Source organism: Uranotaenia lowii, chromosome 3 (genome assembly GCF_029784155.1).
Source record: "Uranotaenia lowii strain MFRU-FL chromosome 3, ASM2978415v1, whole genome shotgun sequence".
Lineage (NCBI taxonomy): Eukaryota > Metazoa > Arthropoda > Insecta > Diptera > Culicidae > Uranotaenia > Uranotaenia lowii.
The window spans coordinates 59,980,294-59,993,583 of NC_073693.1; the positions used below are offsets into that span (position 1 = coordinate 59,980,294).

Consider the following 13,290-nt stretch of genomic DNA (forward strand, 5'->3'; position numbering starts at 1 on the left):
GTGTTGAGCAAAATTTTGCCTTTTTCCTTAATTTTATTGTTTTTGACTGCTTAATTAAAAGCTGTGTAACCGTAGGATGAGCATAAAAAAATCTTTAAAAAACAGCTTTGCATAGCAAGAGAATTCATCGACTTATATAACATTTGCAAATGAAATTTTTAAAAGCTCTAGCAAGCAAAGTCTGAAATTTTGAAATACTTTTCAATGGATTCTGATGTTTTATTTTGAAATTTTTATAACTTTTTTCATGAATTGATTAGCTGCTTGTTATTTTAGCAAAACATGAAGCTTAAAAATAGTCAAAACCAAAAATCAAAGATCAATTTCATTTCAAGCTTATTTATATTTTCTAGATGATTTAATGTGCAGAAATATCTTCTACCACAGGAATTTCCATACAAAATTGAATTGCGTTGCCCTAACTCAGCAATCAACCAAATCATCTCAAACTTAACACTGATGCTCGGTGTCCCAAAAGACATCGAAAAAACATAAGAGTGCAAAAAGTGAATGATTGAAATGCTAGAATAAAAGTAGAATTTATGACATTGAATCATGGCATTTTCAAAGCCGAGAAGTTTTCAATCAATCTGATAGAATTGAAAATTCTTTATAATTTCATACAAAAAAAATCATTTATTTATTTTTCTTAATTGACAGATAAATAAGTATGCAGTTAATAAAATGAATAGAAAATAGAAATCATTAATTTTTTTTTTATGAATGCCTTACAAAAATTAAAAAAAAACCTTAATAAACATACCTACTTATGATTAAAAAAAATTATACTTCAAGTCATTAAACAAAGCTAAGTTTGTGAAATTCGATCAATGAATTTCTCAAACATTGGGTTTTAAAAAACTTCGTTTTGGTTCAAAACTCATCCATGATTTTTTTTGTAAAATTTTAAATAAATCCTTTATCTGAGCAAATTGGAATTTTCAGGAGTGTATTGGGAAATTGAAGTTTTTGTTCTGAAAATTTCAACATATTTTTTTCTCTGTGGAACCGAACCTGCAAATATATCTTATGCCAATTTATAAATTCATTACAGGAAATTTTCCGCTGAACAACATTGTCGAAGACTTTAACTTCGTATCTTATTAGACAAAAAAGTAATTAGCTGTTAAATAGGGGTATGTCTTTTGACATAGCAAAAAAACATCAATTCAACTGACACATAAACAAAAAAGTTTTAATTTATTCATGTAAACTTTATTTAAAAATTCTGCAAAAAAATATGGATGAGTTTTGAACTAGATTGAAGATTTAAGGCATCAAGGTTGGAGAAATTCCAAAATGACACCAAAAATTGACTCAGTCTACTGGGGCATTCAACTGTAAATAATTGACGTTTATGTGGTTCATAGGACTGATTTTCTTTTTATTTAATGTTCTTGTATTGTTGATTATCCTACACATTTGTTACAGAATGACACAAAAAATAACATCACATGGAAAATCAGTTCATTTTGTTCCAAGAAAACAGCCACATACATTTATGTGCGGATAAAAGTCAAAGATTCGTGATATGAATTGGTAAAGCATAAATATGTATCTAAATTATTATCATCAGCGATTTTATGGAATCAAGTTCATCGCACCGAGCGTCCTTGGGCGATCGATTTGAGCACCCAAAGGAAGTCATCTTGTGTGTCTACCCACACCGGACATCCTTCCACGCGTATAAGTCACACCTCAATGGTTTCATTAACGAGGAGAGTCGAGTCTACCGACATTCATAGGTGGTGCCGTGCGGTAGTTCTCAGAGCTTTCAGCGCTCGCCTACCCACCAAGAAGGATAATTACGACTTCGGCCTGAACGACCCCGGACAATACTCGTAAAAAGTAATACAATCTTGCGCCAGGCGCTCTATAATTTCCTTGCGTAATGAGGCCAATTCCGAGGAGTTCATGATCATTTGTTTTGCTCGCATTATTATGGCGAAAAGGTCCTACCACGTAACTGACCCTCGCTGTTTCCATGCCAGTACTTTGCGGAGGAACCAATCGTAATTGCAATCGCAATTGCAATTTCCTAGGTGCGCAGTTCTTTGACTAAAGCAACTACCCGTAGTACTTTTTATGATTTTGTTGCTGCAGAAAGACCTCAGACACGATTTTGATTTGAGTCCGGTGCTGATTTTATCGGGTCCAAGCCGTGCTGCCAATTGGATAAGGAATAAAAATCTGTTTTAATGGGAAATTGCTACATATTAACGTAAAGGACACATTTCAGCTGCTCTGTAGGGTTCAATTATGGAAATAATATCTTTGATTTATTGATTTCCCGCGCGCCGGGAATATATTCAATTTTCCCAGAAAGGCGGATCCAACGCTAAATTGTAGCTCTCGCGAAGGTGTGTTCATCAGTTCCCAACCTTCATCTCACTCGTCAATGATCATGGCCCTGTGAAACAATCAACCTACAATAAAAACCGTACTACCTCCAACAACACAACGGCTCGACTCTGCTGCTGATGATGTGTGGTGGACTAATTAACCGCAAACAGTCATTCAGTCGGTCAGTCAGTCAGTCAGCCCCATTCAGAGAGTCGGTGTGAAGATCACGCGCCAAGTGGCCACAGAGCAGCAGCAGCAGCAGCAGCGGTCAAGATCTCCTGATGATATCTTCTACCTTACTACCTACTACCGTGTCATTTTCTGCCCTTTTCCCGCGAGAAGAACAGCAGCGCCCGTTGAATCGCGTGAACCGGCTAGCGGGAGAGTTCGGCATAAAAAATGCGCCGATAATTGGCAACTATAAGCAACCGAACCACCCTTATTCGCAACTGGCAAGTGTCAGTCAATTTGAACAGCACTCCTCCTCCTCCTTCCTTCACGGCTAGCCGTTCCCGAGTTCTGCTGCGGGCGAGGGAGAGGTTCTCTTTCACCGGGAAGCATTAGGGGAACATGCGCTATTATGCGCAACCTAAGCGAATCGCTGATTTCCTATGAATTCCACGTACAAACTGTGGTAAAAATGGGTGTATTGGTTGAAGAAAAGTGTTTTCTACAAATGCCTATGATTTTTTATAACTCAAATTGCTATAGTTGCTTCAAAAACTTGATTTTTAAAAAGCATATTCAAACCCACAGAACAAAACTGTGTTGCAAATACGCGCCGCTGTGTATCCAATACGCGCCTAGCAGCCGAACATACCCGAAAGCAGCCGAAGACCGAAAACACACCAATACTTACAGACACTTTGACTGAAAAGAAAATCAAAATGGACTAATCCAAATTATAATAAAAAAGAAAAGTAGAATTTTTGGGCTGAAATAACGCTCAAAATATGGTTTTAGACGTTTAGTTCATTTTTAATGAAAATTGGCCTGTTTGAAAAATTAATGCTATTTTCAGCCTACTACGATTGGCGCGTTATAACGAGCGCATGGGCCGTGATAGAACATACCCATAAAAAGCGAACCATAGCGAGTTTAGTATGATTTTTTAGCATAAAATCATAATTTAGATTCTCCTCTATCGATGTGTCAGAAAATATTGTCTTATTCGTTTTTCTCTGCTTGGTGACACCTTATTGAAAATGTTTTAAAATTTAGATCGAAATGAAGAAAAACCTAAATTGTGAAATTATCACGACACAGGGGCTTTTTAAGGAAAAATTCATACTTGCCATGACCAATCACAGGATTTAAAACCAATTGGTAATATTTTGCAGGCTTAAAATGTTTCAGATTCTTCAAAACAAAGGTGGCGCGTATTAGCCACATGGGGCGTTATATGAACTTTTCCCCTACTTAAGTCATTCTATTGAAGTAATACATATATTTTATATTTTTTTAAGAGACTCACAAAACATGGTAGACATTTCTAAAAATTGAAGAAAATTGCAAATCACATGATTTTGAAGCAAAAACTATAAATATAAGGATTCCTGACCCTGACGGAAACCGGGAAACAAATAATTAGGCGCCTCCATCAAATATGACGACGGAAGTGCAACAAAAACACAGTGATCACTGTTAGTAGAGCACGCTGTCTCTGAGAGAAAACTTTTTTATTTCAAATTTATCACCGCTAACTCTTGCACAATTCGAAAGCTGGCACTTTCTGTTGAGCCCAAATTTTGAATAATACATCGGGGGAGCTAGAACTTTTTTTTTTTTGAAGATTTTTAACTCTTTAATGGTTTTTCCAAAGACAAAATCATACTTATCGCTGTTGAAACACTTGTCTTTCCTTGAACGTTAATTCAACTCTATCCCAGCTAACATAAAATCGTATTGAAAATGTTACTCAAGTCATTAACAACGTTACTGCGAATCTTTATTCCAACTAACGCAAGTAAAAGGTCGTAAAAATAGTTACTCGAAGTCGGATTAAATGGTTTAAATCGGATTTGATAAAAAGTCCGCCATGTTTGCAGATTTTGAAGACGATTTCGTTCCTTATTTTTTCTCCCGCGTGGGTCAAGTGACAAAACAGCTTTGTTGTTCTTTCTGCGACCATAAGTGCAACCAGATTGCTAAAAATCAGATGGTGTATTTGCAAGAATTGCCTAATGCCAGAGTCAGAAAATATTATCGCTGGCAACGGTTCGCATGCGTTGAGAGAAAATACTTGTGCTCTCTTGCATTCTTTCATTTTGTAGGAATAAGGTGTCGAATATCGTCCAATTCGTATACTCTTATCGCTTTAGCCAGAAGTTGAAAATAATAATGTATAATGCCTCCACTTTTGTAGGTAATTGCTGTTTTTTCGAGTTTCATACGATCATTCTATATGAAACGTATAACAAAGTTGATGAGAAATATACCTACAAAAATGTTTGCTGGGATACTTCAATAACATGGTTGAATAGGAAAATTTCCAGGCTACAGCTTTGTAGAAGACATTAAAATTATACAAATTAAGAAAAAAAAGTTGGAATGTCACACACAGAGTGATTTCATTTGCAAACTTTTCACTTTTCACTGTTATTCGATTTTTAAACCTGAGACACGGATACCAAGGATGGCAAATGTCATATATAAAACCAAAAATAAATTTCAGACTTTTATTTGTATTTAATTGCATAAGTTTGCATTTTCGTAGGAATTTGTGTTTGAAGGAATGTAGAAGAATTTAAGTTTACAAGCGAAAATTCAAGATTGTTCATTTTTGTCAAAAGTTCACGAACTGAACCTTATGTGTTTCATTTATTTATTTTTCGATCAAAAGGAAAAGATGATTACTAAATCTCAGCATCAGCTTAGTTTTGAACTATTTTTAGTGGTTGATTTGATGTAATACTTTTAAAAAAAAATTCCGCTTGTTGTTACATTTTAAGAAAAACTCAAAATTTATCAAATAAACAATGAAATAATCTTAATCAAACTTAATACGGCCCTTAGAGTTACGTAAAACACCAAATTTGTAGCATTTGGTTTAGCGGTTTCTACCATATAGCACTTTGAATTTAGGATTTTCTCTTAGTAATTTTTTTGCGGTTCTCAATGTTACGAGATATCTCGTTTTTTCGCTTACGGTGAATATGCTACACTCAGTAGCATAACCCAAATGTTAAAAATTTAATCATAAAACTATATTCTACTAAATTGAACTTTCGGTAATTCAAAGATACCAAATTTTTGAAAATTGTTATAGAAGTTTTCGAGAGACCGAATGCCTAATATCGGTGTTTCCCGGCTTGGATTTCTTCGCAGTCCTGTTATCAACTTAATAATTGTGTGGACATCAATGTTTCTATCATTATATTAACTGATTAAATTTAAGTTTTTTCCCAATCGAGGAATCTGATTGCGAGAAACTCAATTTTACAAAACAATTTGTTGCATATGTTTCTCCAAAATGCAGTCAAATTATTTCAGAATGAATTTTGCAAAGTTTTATATTTAAATTGACTTAGAAAATATCACAGTGCCTCTTGAGATAAACGATATTTTTCATACACATTACATTCATACACAAACACAATTTGTTAGAAATGTTGACCTTTTCCGTTAGTAGATGGTGCTGATGCTTGTAAAAAATATCTGTTGAAGTTTATATGAAGTTTGGTAGTTTTATATCTACTTTATTTGCCTGCCTGAACACTGGATTATTCCAAAAACTAATAAATGTGATAGTCAGTGATTAACAGTGATGAATACCGCTCTTAATAAAGTTTGCCCATTTTGAAGCCTAATTTTCTCATTATTTTAAGACTTATTGAAATGCAGTCTTCAGATGAAATTTTTGACATAATTTGGGCTTTAAGAAAAACCGTATTGATGAAAAACTGGTTTTTAATGATTCTCCCGAGCAAAATGTTTCAAAATCCCATGTAAGCTTCAGACTCGTTGAGCGACCCTTCCCGTGATCCGATCTGGCCCAAATTCGGCATGAGATCTTGCACTAGGCCTAGGATCAATTTCAGCCTGCAGCGCATAACTTTTTCAAAAGTCGGGTGATTTGGGGCATTCTAACGTACACGAACTAACTGTTGTGTTTTTCTTTGCACAGAGCAGAACACGACGGAGAAATTATTTCGAAAATGGTTTTTGTGGAATTTGATAAATAATTTTTATTAATCGTATCAAATAACATTCACCCAATTTCCATTATTTTTTTCTTCATTCAAATCACCCAGATGAGAAAGGCGCCAAAAGCAGCCAAGGCTTACTGAAGCTCATCCATCTTTGTGTAAGAAATTTTGACACCCAATTTTATAGCCACTTCACGTGGCAGCGGTCAATAGATACTTGAGTGATTTTATCATCATCCTTTTGGGGTAAAAATAAAAACAAATAAGCCGGTAAGGAGAATATTGCAGAAAATAGTCATTTTTGCTTCGGAATGGAGGCATCTCTAACATTTTTTAAGCAATTCTAAGCCATTTTTCAGATAGAGTGCCGATGTGGTCTAGTGGATAGGCTGGCGCGATTCTGGTATTGGTACGCCAGGCGTACTGGGTTTGATTCCCGGTATCGGCAAGAAAAACTTTTGGGTTCGAATCCCATAAGCGGGCCGACAGGTAAGATGTGTTTCATTATATAACTGACTATATAATTGGAATGTTCAATCAGTTGCCAGCTGGCCAGGTATATACACGGATGCCGGAATACCTGTAAGTAAACCAGCTCACCTGATTGATTCGTTCTTCCAAAATATACTTACATCAACACACGCAATACATTCACCACATAACAGTTCATACGAAGCCATGGGGTCCGGGTATGGTGGCGCGCTGCATTGGAGATTTGTCGAACCTAATAATCTAAGGAATGTATGTGAACCCATATTTTGGCAGAAACTGCGGTGAATCCGTGCACCCATGGTGGATTACCAACATACATACATACATACAATTCTAAGCCATTTTTCAGATTTCCCGTGTTTGCCCGGATATTGTGTTAAGAAGCCCGGATTCATTAACATTATTTGCAGAATTAAACAAAAAACTCTAATGCAACAAAATAATCACATGATCAGATTCTGGATGCTTGAAATACGATATTTTGAAATCAAAAGTCAATCAAATATTTTAAAATCAAATCAGATCAAATCAAGAATTTGAAAAAATATGTTTAACTTTACGATCATAATAGAAGATGTCATATTACTCATGAAAAATAATATTTAACGATATGTCTGTACAAGTCGCGAATGCCATAAAGATGATAAAACAACTATAATCGAAACAAAAAAAAAAAAAAAGATATGTCTGTACAAATTTTTACATACTCCAAAGAACTAAATAGATAACGATTGAATATTTATAACAATTTCAAGAAACTTGGAAAATAAAAGTTTGAAAGTTTTAGTCTCGAGAAAAGTCTAATACAACAAAGAGTGCTTAGAACCAAATGTCATAACAAAGAAAAATAGAAGATCTAATTAAAATTATGAGAATTTGTGTTACTAACCATGGTTGATTTGTGCATTGATTTACACTCAAAAGTTACATATCATAGAAAAATATTAAGATACGCTAAAAAGACTTTTTAGTTCATTTCAGATTTTTTATTAAACATCACAATCAAAATCAAATTATTGAATCAACGTTTAAAGATTAAATAAGTTATTATTGAAGTAAGGTTGCCATATTGCCCAGTAGACTGAGTCGATTTGGGGGCATTTTGGAATTCCTCAAACCCTGGGGTCTAAAAAGATTCGTCTTGGTCCAAAACTCAACCATGATTTTTTGCAAAATTTTTACGTACCGTTTACATGAGGAAATTTGAACTTTTAGGTTTGTATGGGAAAATTGAATATTTTGTACTGAAAAATCAACATAATTTTTGTTTCGTCTGTGGAACCGAGCGAGCTTATGGTTTCTGTGCCTATTTATAAAATTCCTAAAGGAAATTTTCCGATGAACAACTTTGTCGAAGACCGTAACTTCGTAACTTATTAAAAAAAAAGTTATTAGCTGTTCAACAGGGGTATGTCTTTTCGCATTGATTAACAGTAAATAAAATTGACATCCCTGCAGGGTGCCTAGCGAGGTATTGCGTGACTACTTTCCATGCAACACTTTGCGAGGCTCAAGCAGTGATGTCAATTGAATTTATTGTTAATCAATGCGAAAAGACATACCCCTGTTGAACAGCTAATAACTTTTTTTTTTAATAAGATACGAAGTTACGGTCTTCGGAAAATTTCCTTTAGGAAATTTATAAATTGGCACAGAAACCATAAGCTCGTTCGGTTCCACAGACGAAACAAAAACGATGTTGATTTTTCAGTACAAAATATTCAATTTTCCCATACAAACCTATAAGTTCATTTACTCATGTAAACGTTACTTAAAAATTTTGCAAAAATAATGGTTGAGTTTAGGACCAAGACGAAGCTTTTTAGACCCCAGTGTTTGAGAAATTCCAAAATGACCCCAAATCGACTCAGTATATTGCCCAGTTTTAAAGCCCGGATTTTGCCCGGGTTTAATCTCATTTTCATTCTCAAATCAATCTTAAAAAAAAAATCAAATTGTGCCGTAATTTTTTTTAAATATGCTTCCAAAACGAGATTATTCTGAGCAAGTTTCAAAAAATTGTTATGATAGGTTTTTGAAAGCCTAAAATATGATTTAAAATCTGCTAATAAAACTTGATGGAAAAAAAAATTAACTTTATTTTTAAATTTTTAGTGAGTATTTCCTAGATTTAGACCAAATTTGCCCGGATATTTCGACGACAATTTTTAAATGAAATACCCGGATTTTGTAAGTTTTCTAGATAAAAACCCGGATAGGGGAGATGGGGGCATAATGGCCACCTTAAGGAAAACGGTTATTTAACCATAGAAAATAGCTATAATATGGAGGTTACATTATTGTTTCGTGTTCAGACACTTGAAAAGCCTATTCCCTAACGGGCTGAAACGTGAAAAACTAGATAAAAACGTTAAAAAATGCATTTTAAAAAATTTTGCCAAAAGCTGAAAACCAGCCACTGTGGAGGCATAATGAGAACCCCCCCTGAGGCAGTATGAGCACCATTAATCAGAGCAAGATGTGCGTTTTTGCCGGGGAATCTAGCAGCGAATTCAATTCGATGAAGTCAGATGAGTCGTAGATTCATCAAACAAAGCAATAACAAAATAATCTAGGTCTGTTTGTGGAATACAAACAATTCACGCACGCTCATACATTAAGTGCTTTGTTCGGAGGATGATGCTACTAGCCGTATAATGTAATAATAAAAAAATCGATCATGAATTGTGAATGGAAAAAAATCACCTCGAACAGAAATCTAACTCTAGTCTTTTGATAACCTCTCCGACACCTTACCAATAGGCTAAATTGTCGGATGAAAACTAGTCAAGGTGTGGCGCTATAAATCAATTTTAATTCGCTGCTAGATTCTACGGCAGAAAATGCTCATTATGCCTCGATAATATGGTGCTCTATATGCCCCTAGTCAACAAATTTAAGTAAAAACGTGTTTTGAAATTGATAAAAATGAAAAATCAAAAATTTTATGATGGTAAAAATTGAGAAACAATGTGAACATCATGTTGCAGTGCGTACATTATAGATCAAGGTTATTTTAAGATCATAAGAGCTTATTTCTTGGTGCTCAAAAATTATAATATTTTCGTAACTTGAGAACCAAGCTAGTTTTTTTTAAATATCTCTGTAAAGATGATAAGGAGATTCCTTTTTTTGTGAAAAATTAATACTATAGGAAGTACGAAACAAATCCTCATGAAAATTTATTTAAAAAAATACGCACTTTCGTAGAAAAGCGTAGTTCTCATTATGCCTCGGGTGCTCGTTATGCCCTCATCTCCCCTACATGCTGAAAAAATGTTAGCAACCTTACTAAATAAAGCAAGATTTTGTTCATTGATGAGAAAAAGGTTAATTTTAAAAATTTTGAACTGAATTTCTCATTTAATTAATGATCATTAAACAAGGGAAATGAATAATTTTTCATTGCCATTAATTTCAAAACGATCAGTTAAAAAAAGAGAAATTAAAAAAACGAAGTTCCCAAATTTATTAAGAGACTTTGAAAACGCGTGTTTTAATTTAAAAAGTTAGTTAATTAGAAAAACAACACATAATTTTCTACCTAAATTGAAAGATTTCAAAGTTCAAAATTGATTTCATAACCCTATGATTTTAAGTTGATATGAGTCAGAATTCGATGAATGTTTATAATGCTCTTATTTTTTTTAAACTTATTCATTATAGATAACGAGAAACAGGATGTAATATTAAAATTTTCTCCGAAAAATTAAAAAAATGTGTTTTGATGCATAAAAAATCTCAAAACTTCATACCATAGAATGTGTTGTTTGAAAATACTGAAAAAAGACATTTACCATATTTTCTGAGTTTCATCGAAAAGTGTCAAAGCTCTTAAGTAAACAAAAAAAAAGGGGAATGGATAAAAAATCATTGTTAATTTATATCCAGAAAATATTCGCTTTCAGCTTTCGCTGGACATCAAAAAATTGAAACTAATAAATTATTGCAATAATTTTTGCCCCTGAAACTAGACACCAGAATTAACTTTTTTTCGAATATAAGTAAAAGTGATAACAGGGAAAATTAATAAGCAAAATATATCGATTAATAAGGCACTGTCATATTCACCCCACTTGGAGGGTAAACAAAAAAAAGCTGTTTTAAAATGATCGAATGAGTTTTGATAGACTCCACTTAATATGATTTTACAGAAATATTACGAAAAAAAAGTCCTTAAACTATCCCGATTAACCCCATTTTACGGTACCAATCCAGTTACATTAACATAAAAAATATAATAAGCTTCTGCTTAAATAAACATTAATTTAAAAAAAAAATTTAAGGGTTCAAAAGTTTGCCAGGACAGCTATTATTTTAAATTATTAAACATCATGAGTAAAATTCTAGTCAAAATATTACATCAAAAGTTATCAAAACCGTTTTAGGTTTTTTTTTTAAATTTCCTGTTTGCAAATTCATTAAATTCTCTCATGCATAATGTTTAAAGTGTATTTAGATAAAAATGCATTGATAAAGCTCCAAACAACGTACAATTAACTTCTAAATTACAAGATGTACTTTATGAATTTGTTAATGCGTTTCTCCTGGGTTCATTACTACATATTTTCTTAGAATAAAGAAATTGTTGGAATTTTAAATATGTTATTTGAAAAATACTGATCTCCCAACATACGTGTAATGACGTTTCTTCTTACTATAATTACCAGGCGGTGACAGTCGAATACGATACTTTTCGTAAGTGGACCTCAACTTTATTAAAGGTCAGAATTGTGTACGTTGCTGGATTAAGTTGTGAAATATACAACATTGATCGACAACAAAATTATTGCTTTCACGATCGTCAAGAATTATTAGGTTTTAAAAAAAAATGACAACGTCATCGGTGCTTCCAATACAGAATTATGAAAAACTGCTGGCAATGAAATATTAAAACCGAACCATTTTCCGATTTATGCTTGAAGTAATAAACATCACAGAAAAAGGGATCAAAACAGTAATAGGTAATCAAAGTTAATAACCATCTTCTTCTCCGAAAGACCACGCGATGTCAAACTATGAATCAATAATAGGCGGTCGCACGCCCCAAGCTGCGAGCAACAATGTTGCAAAATTCAAAACTATTTAGGCATCCAAATTTATCCGGACCTACCCCGAAATCGTTATCCCGCGTCAAAACAACCATTATTTAGCACTAAAAAAATAAACGAGAAAAGGAAAAAAAAGGTTCGTCGCTTCTGCCCAGCAGGATGTCGAAGTTACGATTAGGCAGGAGGTAGTCTATCACTTTGTTGTTGAATCAGTTTTACGGCATCCTACAGAAATAGAGCATCTTGGCTCCATTCGCGGATCTAACAGCGATTGATTGAAGTGGAGAGGAGAGATGAATAAACTTTGCCAAGGTTGTTGGTCTATCTCGGGAACGGCTTGACCTAAGAGTAGGAAAACATCTCGGTTTGCATTGATAGGAAATGTGAATGGCACAAAACAAAAACCCATTCCGATGGCAAATCCGGTCATTAAATTGTACTTTCTTAAAGGATAAATTACCCTTGCTCGTGGGGCCTTTAGCAGAGTTTTTTCGCCTTCAAGTGTATCCGAAATAGATTGCACTACACTCGGAACGAACATCATCTTCTTGATGCCCACACGGGGCCAGGAATAGAAGTGAAAAACGGGGACCCAGGCTCACGGGTAACAATCAATTCAAAAGCCCGGATGCCATTTCTTATTCCAGTTTTTTTCCTACTGGAATTGGTGCTACAACTATCGACCCTCCGACAAAATAAAGGCTATAAGAGATGTTGGCGTTAGTCGTTTCATTTGTTTCGCTCTAGTCGTGCTTTGTTTTTTTTTCTGTGTCTATTCTACACAGTAAAAATGAAAAAAAAACAAACCTTGGAAATGATTCAATTTATAACAGGCATCACATTCATGAAATTCGTTCCAAGAAGTAATTTCATAGTATATCATCGATTTGTTTTAAGAAAATTTTATTTGTGTATTTCGTTTCGAATTTCTGAGGAAGGAAAAATTACGGTGGCTGCAGAACAATTGGTACACTTTTTCGCGATCTTTTCCTTCTTTCTGGCCCTACGGACGCGCTAATTTGAAACTGAGCCCTTGTGCCTGCAAGTAAGTAACGGTGCAATTAGATTAATATCGGCTGGCGTCCGGATTCGCGGTTTGCGAAGTCGATTCCAGCTACAATATTTCCCTGGGAAATGGAAATATACCCTGAATGTTTAACACATCAGCAGAATTTGTTGCCTTAGTTTCTGTTCACTCTCAATGCTTATTGATATTGTTTAAAACAAAAATTTGTTTTAGTATTTCAAGACTTTGA

General features: G+C 34.1%; 1 protein-coding gene across 1 annotated transcript in view; it reads right to left on the reverse strand.

Annotated features, from left to right (window-relative positions):
* The window catches only part of LOC129755982 (uncharacterized), a 254,598-nt gene that overhangs the window by 36,851 nt on the left and 204,457 nt on the right, over positions 1 to 13,290 (reverse strand). The window lies entirely within an intron of this gene.